We start from the raw sequence: 17,251 nt of genomic DNA on the forward strand, positions 1-17,251 counted from the left end.
GGATGGACCATCACACAGTGGAAATGTGTACTGTGGTCAGATGAATCAGTATTTCAGGTATTTTTTAGGGAAAATAAAATTACACCTGAAACACTCCATCACTTTAAGTGTTGTGAAAAGGAATCGCAACATTACAGCCCATTCACACAGGGCGTCAAAGTCAATATTTCCTATTTGCATTGAATGGGTGACATCAAGCGTTGCCAAATTAAATTGTGGATCCATTGACGCTGCTTCAGCGGCATCGCTTGCTGCAAAAGTTGGAACTCTCAACTTTTCAAGCACCAATGGAAAAGTCAGCCAACCCAGCCTGATCTCACGAGAAAACGTAAGTATTTTACGTTTTGGCAGTTTAATTGCTAATTCGTAAGAATTCGTACAAGTTCAGCCGTTAAGAGATTGTACGATTTTAAAAAGGAGGCGTGGCACCTAACCCCACCCCTAAACCCAACCGTCATTGGGGGATGAGCAAATCGTACTAAAATGTACGAATTAGATTGTACGAATTCGTACGAATTAGCCACTAAATGAAAAAGTTACGAATTGCCGTGAGATTGTGTAGGCCAACCAGATCCCTGTATGCAAATATACCAGCTTAGACAGTAGCCAATTGCTGACTAATTTCATTGGCTGACACTGCTATGATGATCGCTTCAGCCCCAACTTCAGAAACACCCTCTGTCATTGACACTTAAGCATTAACGCTTAAGCCCTCTGTGAATAGGGCATTACTGTCAAAGGCTACATTATTTAAGGGCATTCGTTAAGACATAATTAATTTGCTTTTTCATTTTAATATTTTGTTGTATATATTGTAATGAAAGCAAAAGTAATCTTTAAAATTATGACATATTAAAAATATGCAAATATATGACAGAAGATTGTTATACAATACAATTAGTGAAGCATCAATTAAATCCTTACTTTCCACTGACTGAAAATTGTCCACCCACACATTTAAATAGTGGATGGACTCAAACAAAAATGTAATTTTTAATATATATTAATAATATATTTTTTGTTATATTATAATATAGTTTTTCTCGGAATAAAAATATATTTTTAAAACAAATTTTGGATATAGTTTGTCTCTTTGTTTAACTATTTTTCTTGGTTACTAATCTTCATGATAAAATAGAAGAACGAATAACATTTGAGGTGAAGTGCTTCAAAACAAATCCGCTATGCTTCAAATCACGAAGTGGATTGTCAAATAAAATAATAATCTAGTCTAAATAAAATTAAACTAAAATATTTAGTTTCAGAGAAGCCTATATTAAACTGTTTTCCGTGTTGCATCGGTTAATTACAATTTAATTAATTTAATCAATTGATTTGAATGAGCAGGATAGGAGTTTACAAAGTATTCGCAACAGCACTGAACATGTTCCCACATTACCTTGGTGGAACAAACTCGATTGGAAGGGTGAGAAAAACTCAGAAACTCGAGATTTCTGCTTATTTATGCCAGTCTGTCAGATAAAATTGTTTAAAACACCTTGAAAGGTATAGCGGTTCCATGCGAGTAGGTTGCACAGCAGCAGGATCTTATCTGTCTGATGAAAGAGACAGACAAAAAAATGTTTGTTATAAGAGATCATATGATTATCAAAAATGAGTGTAAATGGACAAACCAGCAGGCTGAGCACACTGTAGCACATCTGAAATGTTTTTTTGGTCATTCTAAAACGCCTTAACTATTTCAGTATTAATGTATATTATTAATGACCTCCAGAGCGTCTGAAGCGTGTTAAGAGCATCTGTTCTCTGCGTCTCATGGCTTCAAACGCCACCACGCGTTCAGCAATGTCTTCTGAGGCGCAAGTACATTTATTAAATAAAGAAAAGATTGACGCAGCTTCTTCTACCGCAGTAAATTCTGTTTTTGCTGTTGATATTTGGCGCCAGTTAATCAGGAAGTGATAATGTTGTTTTCTTTTTGACTCGTTGGACGGGAAACACTGCTTTATTCGCACGTCTTTTATGCGTTATTCCAGTTTTGCACATAAATTTTATTAATATATTTGGATGGAAACAGCTATTGCCAACATTTCAGTCACACAAACAAAGTCACCTACAAAAATGACTCGTTCTTTTTTAATAAATAATTAGCTTCAATTCACTGTCCTTCGACATGTACTTTTACTAGATTAATAGGATTATTATTCTTTTGAATATTGTTTGGTTCTGCTTACATTGTAAATGTCATATCAACCTCTATCACTTGATCGATAATAGAGTCAGACACACAAGTGCAGTTTTAAATCTTTCAAAACTGATCAGCGTGTATAAAAGTGAGAACAATTGTAAAAATGTATAAACGTCACACATAACAATACTTATAATTGTATACTTAAATATTTAAATACTTAAAATATAAAATTACGCATTAACTTGAGCAGCTGTTTTCCAACGGTAACTGTCTCTGTTTCACTGATGCAGTGGTGTTGCTTTTTTTTAAATATACGCTCATATTTGTTATAACTCTGCCTAAGCACATCAAGTACAGCTGGAGAAAAAAATGCTGATCTTTTATATAAGATGTTACCATAGTCACTCGTAATATCTTCGCTCCATTGAAAATGCCTTTTTCTAGTCGCGGTGTGCGCGCTTAACTCTGAGTTGGTCTACTCAAAGTTGATTGACCCAACTCAGATCCGCTATTATGAAAACGAAAATTCTGAGTTTTTAAATCTCTCGGTAAATCAACTCAGAGTTCGAGTTTAAACTCAGAGTTGGTTGATCCACCTTACTGAAACAGGCCCCAGATCTTTGAGAGTAAAAATTATACTCACACACACACAGTACACACATAGTAGAACAGTAGCTACAAACTTAAAGGGGACCTATTATGCAAAAAAGTCACTTTTATAAAGGGTTTAAACAGTTTTTTTTTTTTTTTGGCAACAGTGTGTGAATATAGCCAGCTTCTAATGGTAAAAAATTAATTAATTCAATTCTTTATAGTCACACTTGATAAAAACACTTTGGCATTCTCCCTTTGTACTTGTCATCAATTGCCCTGTCCATTAGTGACAATACCACCCTCATTAGCATAGAAAATTAGTCCTGTTTTGAATCTGCCACTATGCTGACACAAAGACATATGTTGCTCCGCCCTCTTTTGAAAAGAGCACAACCTCATTTAAATTTAAAGCAACAGTCACCAAAAATGCCACAATTAGGATCAAAGCCTAAAAGGGGCAGATTCAAAGAGTTTTAAAACATTATTTGTCGGGTGTTTTGAGCTGAAACTTCACACTTTAGGGACTTGTTGTACATCTTGATTAAAACAGGCATATTAGGTCCACTTTAAATGAACCCCCAGGGCTCAACAATAAGGACTGCCCGGGGGCCCGGGGCCAGCGTGAAAGACACTCGGGACAGTAGACAGGATTGTTACTAGCCACTGTCGGCCAGTAACGATGAACACGTTTTTTTTTTTTTTGTAACCTGGTAACAACCAGTTAAGCGAAAAGATGGCAACATGCCGACAAAATTAAACAATGAGGCTAAAAGAAAACATCTGTTTCTAAAGCCTTAGAAGCAGACAATTACATGGGTACAAAATTAAGAAACTGAAAAAAGAACAAACAAAAAAAACAGTTGTCAGTTTGGCAAGCCATTTTTATAAAAATTATTTAGAATTGCATTAAAATACCAGCACATTTTTCATACTGCTCTTTCATTTGCATAAAATCTTGAATTTTGCTCGTTATACATTTGTTAACATATTTAAAATGTTTAAATTCTAGATTCACAGGCATAATTTTGCCACTATTTAAAATATGTGGCTAAGAAATAGCTATTAACTTTTTAGTTTTTTTGGTGGGGCCAGTGAAAATTTTGGCAAGGCAAGTAAAAATCTCAACCAATGGCCCGATCAGACCCGTATAAAAAATCCTTAGCGTTGAACCCCGACCCCTCTAATATAAAGTGTGCCCATGCCTTTTTAAACAGATGTTCAGAGTGTACCTGATGTGTGTTGTTTCAGGAGGTGATTGTGGACCCGTCTGTGGCATCTCATACTCTGTCTGATCTGAGAAGCACCACAAAATATACAGTCATTCTGCAGGCCGTGTCTGAGGACAAGAGGAGCAGGAGCATCAGCACTGAATTCACTACTGGTCAGTACTAAACTACAATAAAAAAAACATTTAGAAATGTACGGTGGAAGTCAGAATCATTCGCCCTCAAGTGAATTTCTTTTTTTTAAGTATTTCCCAAATTATGTTTAACAGAGAGAGGAATTTTCCACAGTATTTCCTATAATGTTTTTTCTTCTGGAGAAGGTCTTATTTGTTTTTATTGTTTTTTTATGTTACTCGTAATATCTGCGCTCTATTGACAATGCCTTTTTATAGTCGCGGTGTGCGCGCTTAACTCTGAGTTGGTCTACTCAAAGTTAATTGACCTAACTCAGATCGGCTGTTATGAAAACGAAAATTCTGAGTTTTTAATCTCTCTGTAAATCAACTTTAATCAAGTTTAAACTCTAAGTTGGTTGAACCTCCTTACTGAAACAGGCCCCAGGTTGCTTTAAATAATCAGGGTTTGTAAATAACTGAGAACATAACATGTAGGTTATTATTTGATATAAACTGGAATTACTAAATAGATATGTAGTTATGTACAGGGCTTTACATTAACACCCGCCAACCCGACAGACACTCCCACTAGCCACTTTGGCTGGTTGAAAAATTTTTTCCCAGATAATAATTCTTAAAAGCAGGGTTCAACAATAAGGATGGTCCAATATGCATGCACAGTCGATCAAGAAGCAACAGGACTGACAAAAATAAGTGTGTTCGCAACTTCACGCAAGCAAAGCAGGTGAATACCGAATGAGAGGATAATCACTCGCGCTACCAGTTGAGGTGATGTGCGCGACTTTTTATAACGCGAGCACGCTCCAGTTTCCTTTTGTAAAGCAACTGTGTCTAGAAACACAACTGATGCGATCGATTCTCTTTCAAATAGACTGAACAAAAAGTGAGGAACACGCACCCACAGTCTTGCTGCTTTCAAGAGTTCCAGATGTAATTATTGTAAGCAGCGCCAGTTGCTTTCGGTTTAACCATTCTTTGAAAAGATCATTTATGGGTCTGTCATTAACCATGCGTGTGTGATCATCCTTTCATTATCACACAGTATGTTTTTTACCTGCTTTCTTTTGCATTAATATGGTTTAATTATTATTTTTTTACAATGACTGCTTTAATGGGAGAATAACTCTCCATTTATATGTAGTTAATTGGTGATCTGGGACCTTTAGCCAGGACATATGACTGTGTATATGTTTTGTTAAATAAAAAGTATAGTATACAGCTATATTTTGCATGTTTTCACACATTTAAAATTTGTGGCTAAGCAATAATGAACTGTTTATTTATAGTGTGGTCAGAGATAAATTGGGTAAATCCTTAATTTTGGGCTCTGAAAATTATGAAAACTAATTATGAAACCCTGACCCATTCGCTCATGATTATTGAGCAAGCTCATACACGACACACAAAAAGTGAAATGAATGAGGAGGCATGTAGAGATAACGCAAACTCTAAATCAAGTCATTTTAGCATGTCAAAGTCATATTTATGTGTATAAAATATATTTTCCTAACAATACAATTTTGGCTAGTGAAAATGGCAAGTGGCTAGAAATGTTGGAAAACTACTAGCCACAGTGGCTGATGGTCAAAAAAGTGAATGTTAAGCCCTGGTTATGTATATCAAACTTTTACATTTGAAAAGTACAATTACAGATGGGTTTGTACAGTGTAATGCAATTAAATAGTGTGTGATATTAAATAGTGCAACGATTTTACCTGCTTCCGAAAACGTTTCTTTTTTTTTAACACCGTAACGCCCCTGTTGGTCACAGCGAAGGCCTGATTATTAAGATTAGTGATGATTACTGTGATGGGGGTTTAGGATGAGAGTTTCAGCCTTCGGGCGCTCGTGTTTCACTATCACAGCTTCTTCCTCGTCCTCCTCTTCATCCGCTTGCGCATCACAACATTGATGTGATTGGCCGTGACACGAAGGGGCCTCGGGATGTGATGTGAATCAGCAGAGCACCCGCGACTGAGCAGAAAACTCTGGCGATTGCGAATGTCTCAGCATACGGCATTAATAAAGCACGGCCAGATTCATTGAGGAGCACATCATGCACAGAGAAAATCATCTGTACAAAAACGAACCAACAAATATTTAAATTATTATGCTTAACTACAGTTTTCCAGCTTCAACAGTTACACTGGGAGACATTTGTACAGTTTTAATACAACAATATTAATAAATACAACATTTATATACATATTTATAAATTTATTTCCCAAGTTATTTTTTACGGAGAAAGGAAATGTTCACAGTATTTCCTATTATATTTCTGTCTTTTGGAGAAAGACTTTTTTTTTTAGTTTAGCTGGAATAAAATCACTTTTAACACAAATGTATACTTTTATGATTTTTTAATTATTATTTTTAATGATTTTTATGATATTATATTATTAACGTCCTTCAGAAATATATATTGTTGAAGTCAGAATTATTAGCACCCCTGTTTATTTTTTCCCCCAATTTCTGTTTAAAGGAGAGCAGATTTTTTTAACACATGTCTGAACACAATAGTTTTAATAACTCATTTCTAATAACTGATTTATTTTATCTTTGCCATGATGACAGTAAATAATATTTTGCTGAATATTTTTCAAGACACCTGGAAGCAGTGTTTGTGAGACCGGCAGGGGGCGATCAACTTTCAGTCGTTGTGGGTCCTAACACCCCAGTGTATTGATGGGTACTCTATACTACTCTGAGCACCCTCTTTCAGATGAGACGTTAAACTGAGGTTAAACTAACTCTCTGTGATCTGGAATGTCCTTTAAAAAAAAAAAAACCCAGCAGGTTTAACCCCAGCATCCTGGCCAAATTAGCCCACATACTTATATCATGATTGGCTTCATCACTCTATCTCCTCTTCACCAATCAGCTGGTGCATGCTGCTTCTACTTCTAACTGGGCTCATTTAACTCAGACTACCAAACTACCAATTACTGATGAGATTTTAACTTTCTAGCCACACCCCTAACAACCAGATACTGCACCCTAGCTACGGTCCCATAGACTTCCATTATAGAGGCCCAGACTAATATCTATCTATCATGCTAGTAACATGCAGTCATGCTAGAATCATGCTAATAACATGCTAATTCATGCTAGAATCATGCTAGTGACATGCTAATTCATACTAGAATCATGCTAATAACATGCCAAATTCATGCTAGAATCATGCTAGTAACATGCTAATTTTTACTAGAATCATGCTAATAATATGCTAATTTATGCAAGATTCATGCTAGTAACATGCTAATTCGTACTAGAATCATGCTAGTAACATGCTAATTCATAATAGAATCATGCTAACTCATGCTAGAATCATGCTAATTCATGCTAGAATCATGCTAGTAACATGCTAATTCATGCTAGAATCATGCTAATAGCATGCTAATTCATGCAAGAATCATGCTAGTAACATGCTAATTCATGCTAGAATCATGCTAATAACATGCTAATCTATCTATCTATCTATCTATCTATCTATCTATCTATCTATCTATCTATCTTTTCATATTTTTTTAAACTATTTAAACTTAATAAACTATTACCGTCAGGCGTTCACAAGGCAGCCTCAAAGTTTGTCCTCAAACTTTAAGAATCTAGTTATTAATACTATTATTCAAATATTTAACTAGATTAATTAGGTTAACTATGCAATTTGGGGTAATTAAGCAAGTTTTTGGAAAGTTAACAGCACTTTGTTCTGTAGCTAAAATCTAAAAAGGGCTAATGATATTGACCTTAAAGATATATATATATATATATATATATATATATATATATATATATATATATATATATATATATATATATATATATATATATATATATATATATATATATATATATTTAATTATAATATGCTTTTTTTTCCCAAAAAAATAAAACAAATGAGACTAGCCGAATTTTTTTTTTACAGCAAATATTGTGAAAATGCCCTCGCTCTCTTAAAAATCACTTGGGAAATATGTGAAAACGAATACAAAATTCACAGCAGGGCTAATCATTTTGGCTTCGACTGTCACAACAAAGGAGGAAACACTTAGTACATCAATTTACGACAAACAAAAAGAAATGTGCTTTAGTCCGGCACCGCTACAACAAAGAGTTGTTCTCTTAAATGAACAATGTTGTTAACTCATTGAGCCCACCTACACTGCGTGCGTGGGCGGCGCAAACTCTCTAAAGTACTAATGAAAAAATAACTTTATCATCAGAGTTTATGATATATGATGCACCTCAGCGTCTTGTTCCCTCATTAGCGTCATAAGCACTGATGCTCCGGCTCCCTTATGTACTTATTCTGCTGTGCTGATAATTCCACATTATTAGGTGAGGGAGAAGCGGAAACCAGATCATCAAGAGCTGCTGTCTCAGCCTGATTCTGCTGAATCCTTGAGCTCTTGTAAAGAAACGAGGATTTGTTATTGTAGCATCTGATGGTTCTGTTCTAAAAGTCTCTTGTGTTTTCCGCACAATTCGATTTTACTTTCATTTGTGTATTTGTAATTTGTTACTTCACACCACTGATTGATACCTAGTTTTACCATGCCACCCAAATAAATGAAACTGAAATCGAATAGGGCTGACACACAAGAGACTTACAGGACAGAACAATCAGACGCTACAATAACTAACAAACACTCAAATAAATCAAAGTACTGTTCGAAGCACTTATGACATGTCCGAATCCACTTTGTCCACTTTAAGTATAGGAAAAACAGTTGTTGCGCCAGGCGCATAATCTAAAAGTGTTGTCCTTAGTCTCTCTTAATGAAGTATGGCTGTGTGTTTTGGGCATAATGAGTGTTTGCTAGTTATTGTAGCATCTGATTGTTCTGTTCTAAAAGTCTCTTGTGTTTTCCGCACAATTCGATTTTACTTTCATTTGTGTATTTGTAATTTGTTACTTCACACCACTGATTGATACCCAGTTTTACCATGCCACCCAAACAAATGAAACTGAAATCGAAGAGGGCTGACACACAAGAGACTTTCAGAACAGAACAATCAGACGCTACAATAACTAACAAACCCTCAAATAAATCAAAGTACTGTTCAAAGCACTTAGGACATGTCCGAATCTACTTTGTCTACTTTAGGTATAGGAAAAACGGTTGTTGTGCCAGGCGCATAATCTAAAAGGGTTGTCCTTAGTCTCTCTTAATAAAGTATGGCTGTGCGTTTTGGGCATAATGAGTGATTGTTAGTCATTGTAGCATCTGATTGCTCTGTTTTAAAAGTCTCTTGTGTTTTCCGCACAATTCGATTTTACTTTCATTTGTGTATTTGTAATTTGTTACTTCACACCACTGATTGATACCCAGTTTTACCATGCCACCCAAACAAATGAAACTGAAATCGAATAGGGCTGACACACAAGAGACTTTCAGAACAGAACAATCAGACGCTACAATAACTAACAAACACTCAAATAAATCAAAGTACTGTTCAAAGCACTTAGGACATGTCCGAATCCACTTTGTCCACTTTAAGTATAGGAAAAACATTTGTTGCGCCAGGCCCATAATCTAAAAGTGTTGTCCTTAGTCTCTCTTAATGAAGTATGGCTGTGTGTTTTGGGCATAATGAGTGTTTGTTAGTTATTGTAGCATCTGATTGTTCTGTTCTAAAAGTCTCTTGTGTTTTCCGCACAATTCGATTTTACTTTCATTTGTGTATTTGTAATTTGTTACTTCACACCACTGATTGATACCCAGTTTTACCATGCCACCCAAACAAACAAAACTGAAAATCGAATAAGGCTGAAACTTAATATAATCTTAATCTAAAAGAGTTGTCCTAAGTCCTTAGCATCTGATTGTACTGTACTTTAAGTCTCTAGTGTTTTCCAACCAATTCTATTTCAGTTAAATTTTTGGGGAGATGGGTGGAGGGGCATGGTTATGTGGGTATTAAGTGTAAATTATAAGGGATAAAGTGTCAATTGTTGTGCTCAGCACAATCTAAAAGGGTTGTCTTTAGTCTCTTAATAAGTTATGGGTGTGTGCTTTGCGCATAAGGAGTGTTTGTTAGTTATTGTAGCATCTGATTGTTCTATATGTCTCTAGTGCAGTGTTGGGCAGTAGCATCACTACAAGTAGTGACGCTGCTAGCTTAACTACATTTCTCAGTAGCGTGGCAGTAGCATTGCTACTTTCTAAATCAAACGGCTTTTCAGTAGCGAAACTATTTATAGTCAAGTAGCGCAGTAGTGTCCACACAAGCAACATTTACCGATCACGTATCAATAAGTCATGGCACCGACAATCACGGAACTGTGAGGCCGGTGTCTATCCGAAGGTAAATCCATATGATGGAGAGAATGATGATTTCTTCTTCCCGTTTTACAGTGTTTGACAACAAGGTTTTGGTGCGTTACTGCCACCTCTGGTGAAATGGCACACTTGCTGTTTTCTTAACAGATTTCGTAAGTAGAAAAACTGAATGGTTCACTAGCGAGAAAATTATGTGCGAACTTAAATACAAACTACAGAACCAGCATCTTCCATTCAGCCTTTTCCTTCCCTATTAATACTTATTTAATACTATATATTTATAATTAAAATTGACTAGCGCTGTCGAAAGATTACTCGCATATAAAATTAAAGCTTGTTTTCAAAAACTATATGTGTGTACTATGCATATTTATTTTGTATACATATAAATACACACATAGATGTGTGTGTATATATATATATATATATATATATATATATATATATATATATATATATTAAGGGTGTCACGATTTTGATTTCTAATCGAAATTGATCGAAATTTATGCTCAACTTCGATTATCGAATAAAAAAAAAAGAATGGTCGATGCTGCCACGCCCCCATGTCATGTCAGCTTGGCTTGCCAAGCGGGAAAAAACAGGCTTGTTGAAGTGCTTGTTAAACTGCAGATGCAGGAGACCCGTCGACAGAACTTAAATCCTCTCCTCTTTCAATGAAGTCGCAGGTGTGTAAGCATTTTGGATTTCCAGTGAGTTATGTTGACAAAGTTCGTGTTGTCGACAAAAAAAAAAACACAGTTTGCAAGCTCTGCTATGTACGTATTACGGTTGGGATGATAGACGATGGGCGCATCGCGATCCTCCTCCCCGCACCCGTTGCACATCCGCTCATGAAAAATACACACTCAGGCCCTGTTTACACTAATATGTCTTTGTTTTTAAATGCCATTTTAGAACGACAACGATCCACATCCACACTGGCGTGTAGCATTTCTGAGCAGCCCTCCTTCCTCACTACCTCTGAAAACGCACATCACGTGACCACACACTCATTCACACAGACGCACAAACAGATAGCGAGTCCAGGCAGTCAGCGGATCAGTAGACTGCTTCAATCTTTACTTTTACACTTGTACTTAGTCATTTTAGCGAACACCTCAGATACTGTTGGCTGGTTCCAGTTGGTTGTGCACCTTTTTACCGACGCCATTATAACGACACAGATCACTATTCACGAGTCCCGCAGAAAAAAAGTGATTGACAGGTGGTAATTATGTGTGTAACTTACCTTTATTCATTTACTGTTTGATTTGTTTATGGGTAAAACAAAGACCAAGCAAGTCAGGTAATTTAAACGGTAGGCTACAAATAATTAATTCGTTATTAATTAATTAATTAATTAATTAGTTAATTTTTCATAATCAAAAATCGAATCAAATCGTGACTTTAGAATCAAAAATGTAATCGAATCGAGGATTTGGAGGATCGTGACACCCTTAATATATATGTATGTAATATATATATATGTTAGAAAATGATTATTTTTATTCATAAAAACAATATTTACATCATATAGAATTCACATCTACATTGGAAATCATATGTAATAGGAGGGATATTTTACCTTTACCATTTCATTGGCAGTGCAGTGGCTGATATTTAAATAAATGGCTGCTATTTAAATGTTTCTGTCGTCTCGGGATTTGTGCAGACAGCCAAATTGTTTGTCCCTGGAATCTTTTTTTAAGGACACGGTGTAAAGTTACAACCCTCAAGCAGTGACTGTATCTACTGTAGTCATTTTTTCCAATAGGAAGCTTATAAAGAATGTATTTGCTAAATTTGTGTAAGTACAGATCAGGACACAAGAAACGGAATACATACATACATACATTAACATAATAACAAGATACATAACATACAAAAGATACAAAACATAATAATAACACACACACAGGCATTCATTCTTGTGCATCACGATTCGTTTTGAAAGCCATAGAGCACATTTAGTCTAACAACAAATGTATGGCTATTCATTTGTTTACGTCACAGTTTCATCTTGAAACCTAATGTAACACAACAGCAGTTATGAAAGAAAATCTAAACGAAATATATATCATGTCCGAAGGTCAGTTGAGGGATATTATAGGAACAAATCAAATCCCTCGCTACATCTTTGAATCTCTATAATTTATGTTGCTCTCCATTCCATATTCCATCTCTTTTGTAGCATCTCCCTCCCTATGCTTTCTTTTCCACTCACATATTCCTGCCATCTCTCTCTCTCTCTCTCTCTCTCCCTCTCTCTCTCTCTCTCTCTCTCTCTGAGTCGGTGTGGACAGAGATTTACAGTGACAGTTTAATGAATCCAGCATTTCTTAATGCTCAGTGTGTCCTGGTGGCAGGAACGCTGACCCTCCTCAACCCATCTCAGTCTTCCGCGTGCTGCCGCGCATATTGCACTTTCATACGCAATCGGGCTGGGTAGCATCTAAATGAATCATAACTCTAAAATATCACTGTTATTAAAGACTTCGCAAGCGTCCCCTGAGATCTCGGAGCCAGTAATGCTTAATAATCGTGAAGCTTTGCACTTTAAGTTGCAGCTAGATTGCCCTGCTTACAGTATAAAACTGCTCCAAATATATATATATATATATATATATATATATATATATATATATATATATATATATATATATATATATATATATATATATATATATATATATTACATTCACGTTTTAAATAATATAATGATTTATATTATATTATATAATAATATCAATAATTATTTATATTCAATCAATCAATCAATCAAGCCTTTATTTGTCACTACACTTTCGTATAGCGAAATTGGACCCCCCAGACCATACACAAAACATCACAAACAAAAATATTACTAATGAAGTTGTGTATTGTCCTTTACAGATATCAACAGTTGAAAACTAAATTATTTTTAAATATTAGCATTGTTTTTCAATTTCCCAGGTGAGGTTAAATGTGGCATTTTGACAGTATTTTCTCCTTTTTTTCTGGAGAAAGTTATTTCTTTTAGTTTGGCTGGGATAAAAGCAGTTTTTACATTAATAAAAGCAAATTTACTGGTCATTAATATTAGATTTTTCCCCATTGGCAACAGAACAAACCAATGTCTTGCCTAGTTAACCCTTTGAATCACAGGTGTCAAACTCGCTTCCAAAAGAGCCGCAGCTCTGCACAGTTTAGTTCCAACCCTAATTGAACACACCTGATCAAACTAATTGAGTCCTTCAGGCTTGTTTGAAACCTACAGGTAAGTGTGTTGGAGCAGGGTTGGAACTAAACTGTGCAGGGCTTCGGCCCTCCAGGAATTGAGTTTGACTCCCCTGCTTTAAATGTCACTTTAAGCTGAAAACTAGTATCTGCTAAATATGTAACAAAATATTACATACCGTTTCCATGGCAAAGACAAAGGAAATTTGTTATAATACGATTAGGTTTAAAAATGTGTTGGAAAAACGACATGATCATGCCTTGATTTTGACTTATTTCATTAGGACAGTAAGCTCTGACTTTGCTAAGACAAAAGTCTCGTCATTTAACAGAAATAATGTCCAGTATAGAATATAAAGTCCTGCTGCAGTGGAGACAGAATGAATATTGTGTCTGACTCCATCATGAGCTTGGAGGACTGCATCCATACATCTCTGCAATGACTCAAATCACTGATTAATAAAGTCATCTGGAATGGCAAAGAAAGCGTTCTTGCAGGACTCCCAGAGTTCATCAAGATCCTTTGAATTCATCTTCAATGCCTTCTCCATCTTACCCCATACATACTGAATAATGTTCATGTCTGGTGACTGGGCTAGCCAATCCTGGAGCACCTTGACTTTCTATAAGAAGGAGCGCTATCCTGCTGGAGAATTTGCCCTCTCCTGTGGTTTGTAATGTAATGAGCAGCACAAAAGTCTTGATACCTCAGGTTGTTGATGTTGCCATCCACTCTGCAGATCTCTCGCACAACCCCCATACTGAATGTGACCCCAAACCATGATGTTTCTTTCACCAAACTTGACTGATTTCTAAGAGAATCTTGGGTCCATGCGGGTTCCAGTAGGTCTTCTGCAGTATTTGTGATGATTGGGATGCAGCTCAACAGATGATTCATTAGAAATCAGCCACTTTTCCAAATGAACAGCAAAGCTATTATTTGCTGCTCTTACAACTGGGATCAACAACAAGACTTGTGTAAGGTAGTGTACAAATGTACACAATTACTAATAAAAAAGTAACTATCCTAATGAAAAGTATGTCATGCATCATACTTCACAGTACTCAAGTTTTTTACTCAACATATATGACTAGAAATATGACTACCAAAAGATATTTGAGTTAGATTACTTTTTAAAATCACAACACCGAGCATGAGTGTTACTTCATAAAAATCCACAACTAATTCATTATCTACAATCCTGTACATCATGACACAGATACACCCGGGTATAAACACTACAGGAGAATCTCCAGCCTGCCCTAATCAATACTAAACATCCATAGGATGTTGGAAAAGAGCCAAAGAGCTCCTTAAAAAAAACAAGTCCACAAGAATTCCCACACGCACAAAAATGGCATTGAAGCATCCACAGCCCTCCGTTCAGAAAGACAGGAGTGCATTTCAACACTAATAGATGCTATTCACCAAACGCATCTAATATTCAGTGTTAAAATACTGCATTACAGTCACTCATTCATGGAGAAAGCTTTGAATTGCGTCTGGGAAGGGAGGGCGCAGGCTGCAGATAGAATTGTTATGTAAAAGTGTGTCAGATTGGATTGGTGAAGCATGGCTAACTTTATTGGACAAGACTGTGCAAGCGGAGAGACGGGGAGAAAGGTAGACACGGCGAGATATATTTAGAGCGACGCCGAAGTGAGGCGAGACAGGAGTAGAAGAAGAAGACAGCAGGGGAAAGGAGAAAAAAACAACAACAAAAAAAAGCGAAAACCACCCCACGCTGTGGTAAAGACGCCACGCTCGGAGTTTAGGGAAGTGGCAAACCATGCGCATTAGTTTGACTGTTTTTACAAACTAAATCAGATTTTGTTTTGGTAGATTTTGTTTGGAAACTATTATGTATGAAAAACTGTTGGAAAAAATCCCTTCGTTAATCAGCACAAAGGAAAAAAAGAATTCAAATTTCACAAAAGAGCTAATAATTTTGACTGTATTCTACGAACACACTGTTTTAAAAGCTGTAGATTATTATTTTTTAATTAAAAATGTTAAGGTATTTATGTTAAGTTACATTTTTAAGTTATTTAGAAATGAATTGTATTTACATTACTATTATTAAACGATACAATGCTTTATATTTTCATATTATGTTACTACTGTGGGCGAGGCAGTGGCGCAGTAGGTAGTGCTGTCGCCTCACAGCATGAAGGTCGCTGGGTCACTGGTTAGTCCTTTGGCTCAGTTGGCATTTCTGTGAGGAGTTTGCATGCTCTCCCTGCGTTCGCGTGGGTTTCCTCCGGTTTCCCCCACAGTCCAAAGACATGCTGCGGGTGAATTGGGTAGGCTAAATTTTCCGTAGTGTATGAGGGTGACAGGCCCAGAGGGCAGGCCGGCCGGAATGTGTAAAAAAAGTTGTTATCATATGGACAAGTCTAAATGGAGGACTTGTTTCAAAGAGCCGACCCTGCAACCATACGGGACTAATGCTGCGTTCACACCAGATGCGGCACGAGCGTCAAGCGCGAGTGATTTACATGTTAAGTCAATGCAAACGCGCGAATAGACATCCTGCGGCGCGATACGCACGAATGGCACGGCGCGAATGACGAGAATTGCGCGGTGCGCATGGCGCGAATGGCGTGGCGCGAATTGAGCGTTTTGCGCGTATATCGCGCTTAATGCGCGTTTCGCGCGATCACTCGCGTTCAAAAATCTGAGCTTCAGTGGACATTCGCGCCGCTTTAACCAATCAGGAGCTTGCTCTTGTGGGGGCGTGATTGTGACGTATCGACTGTTGTCGGTGTCCCAGGGGAAATCCCCCAGCAGACACAGACAAGAAGTTTATCAAACTGGGCTGGGCTCAGTCAGAAGCACCGCTGAAAACCTCCATCAGCCAGGTTCAGTTTCTGGAGGAGTCTATGAGCTTAAAGAGCTGGATAAACCTCTGAAAGGATGTAGTGGACTCAGACACGGCCCTAAACGTATCGACGCTGTTTATCATCCTTTATAAAGCACATAAACACTGTTATTTTCTTCATAAAATGCATGTTAGCCCTTTAGCTATGAAGCTAGAGTCACGGGGGCTGCACGATTAATCATATTATTATGACAATAACGATATTTGTGGCCAACGATCAATAATTAAATATCGTATATCGTCTCGATTTTACATTAGAAAGACCAAGCCGTTAATTCAATGGGTGGGGTTTACAGGTTGTACCGCATCAGGTGACTGCGTCTATTGCAAGTCTTTTTTCGAGAAATGCAGTGTTGATCAGGTAGCCTTTGTTCCTGTTCAGTCCAAACCTCCCAAGGTAACACAACAAACCTCATTAACCACCTTGAAAACCATCACAAAGTGGCTGTTATTAGTGGGTTATTGAGCTCAGGAGAATTCTGCTTTGCGTTTTTCTATGCATTACAAACATCAGTAAATTGTTTTTTTAGTTAACCAAATATTCGCGGATATTCAACAGTTTTTTCGGACGCCTTTGCCAGTCATAGACAGAAGATACTGTATCATATTGTTTCAATGTAAAAAAAAGCCATTGTGGCCCTGTTCACGCAGCTATTGAGGTTCTTTTTCATCAATCTGACGCAACTTTTATTATTTACAAGAAAAGAAAATGTAAGTAAAGTTTCAGATCAACTAAACGCAATTTATAAAAATTATA

At 36.7% G+C, this 17,251-nt stretch overlaps 1 protein-coding gene across 23 annotated transcripts in view; it reads right to left on the reverse strand.

Moving 5' to 3' along the window:
- Positions 1 to 17,251, reverse strand: part of LOC101883723 (uncharacterized) — a 321,837-nt gene that overhangs the window by 231,368 nt on the left and 73,218 nt on the right. For 6 of the 23 annotated variants that reach the window (XM_087253121.1, XM_087253135.1, XM_087253122.1 and 3 more), the window contains one exon: positions 3,976 to 4,039. The exons of 11 other annotated variants lie outside the window; for them this stretch is intronic. The gene's annotated coding sequence lies outside the window, so the exon portion shown is untranslated. Of the gene's footprint in view, positions 1 to 3,975; positions 4,083 to 17,251 lie in introns of all 23 variants that reach the window. 6 more of the 23 variants (XM_087253134.1, XM_087253131.1, XM_087253130.1 and 3 more) reach the window with 1 other exon arrangement.

This window comes from Danio rerio, chromosome 5 (assembly GCF_052040795.2).
Source record: "Danio rerio strain M-AB ecotype USA chromosome 5, GRCz13ab, whole genome shotgun sequence".
Taxonomy (NCBI): Eukaryota; Metazoa; Chordata; class Actinopteri; order Cypriniformes; family Danionidae; genus Danio; species Danio rerio.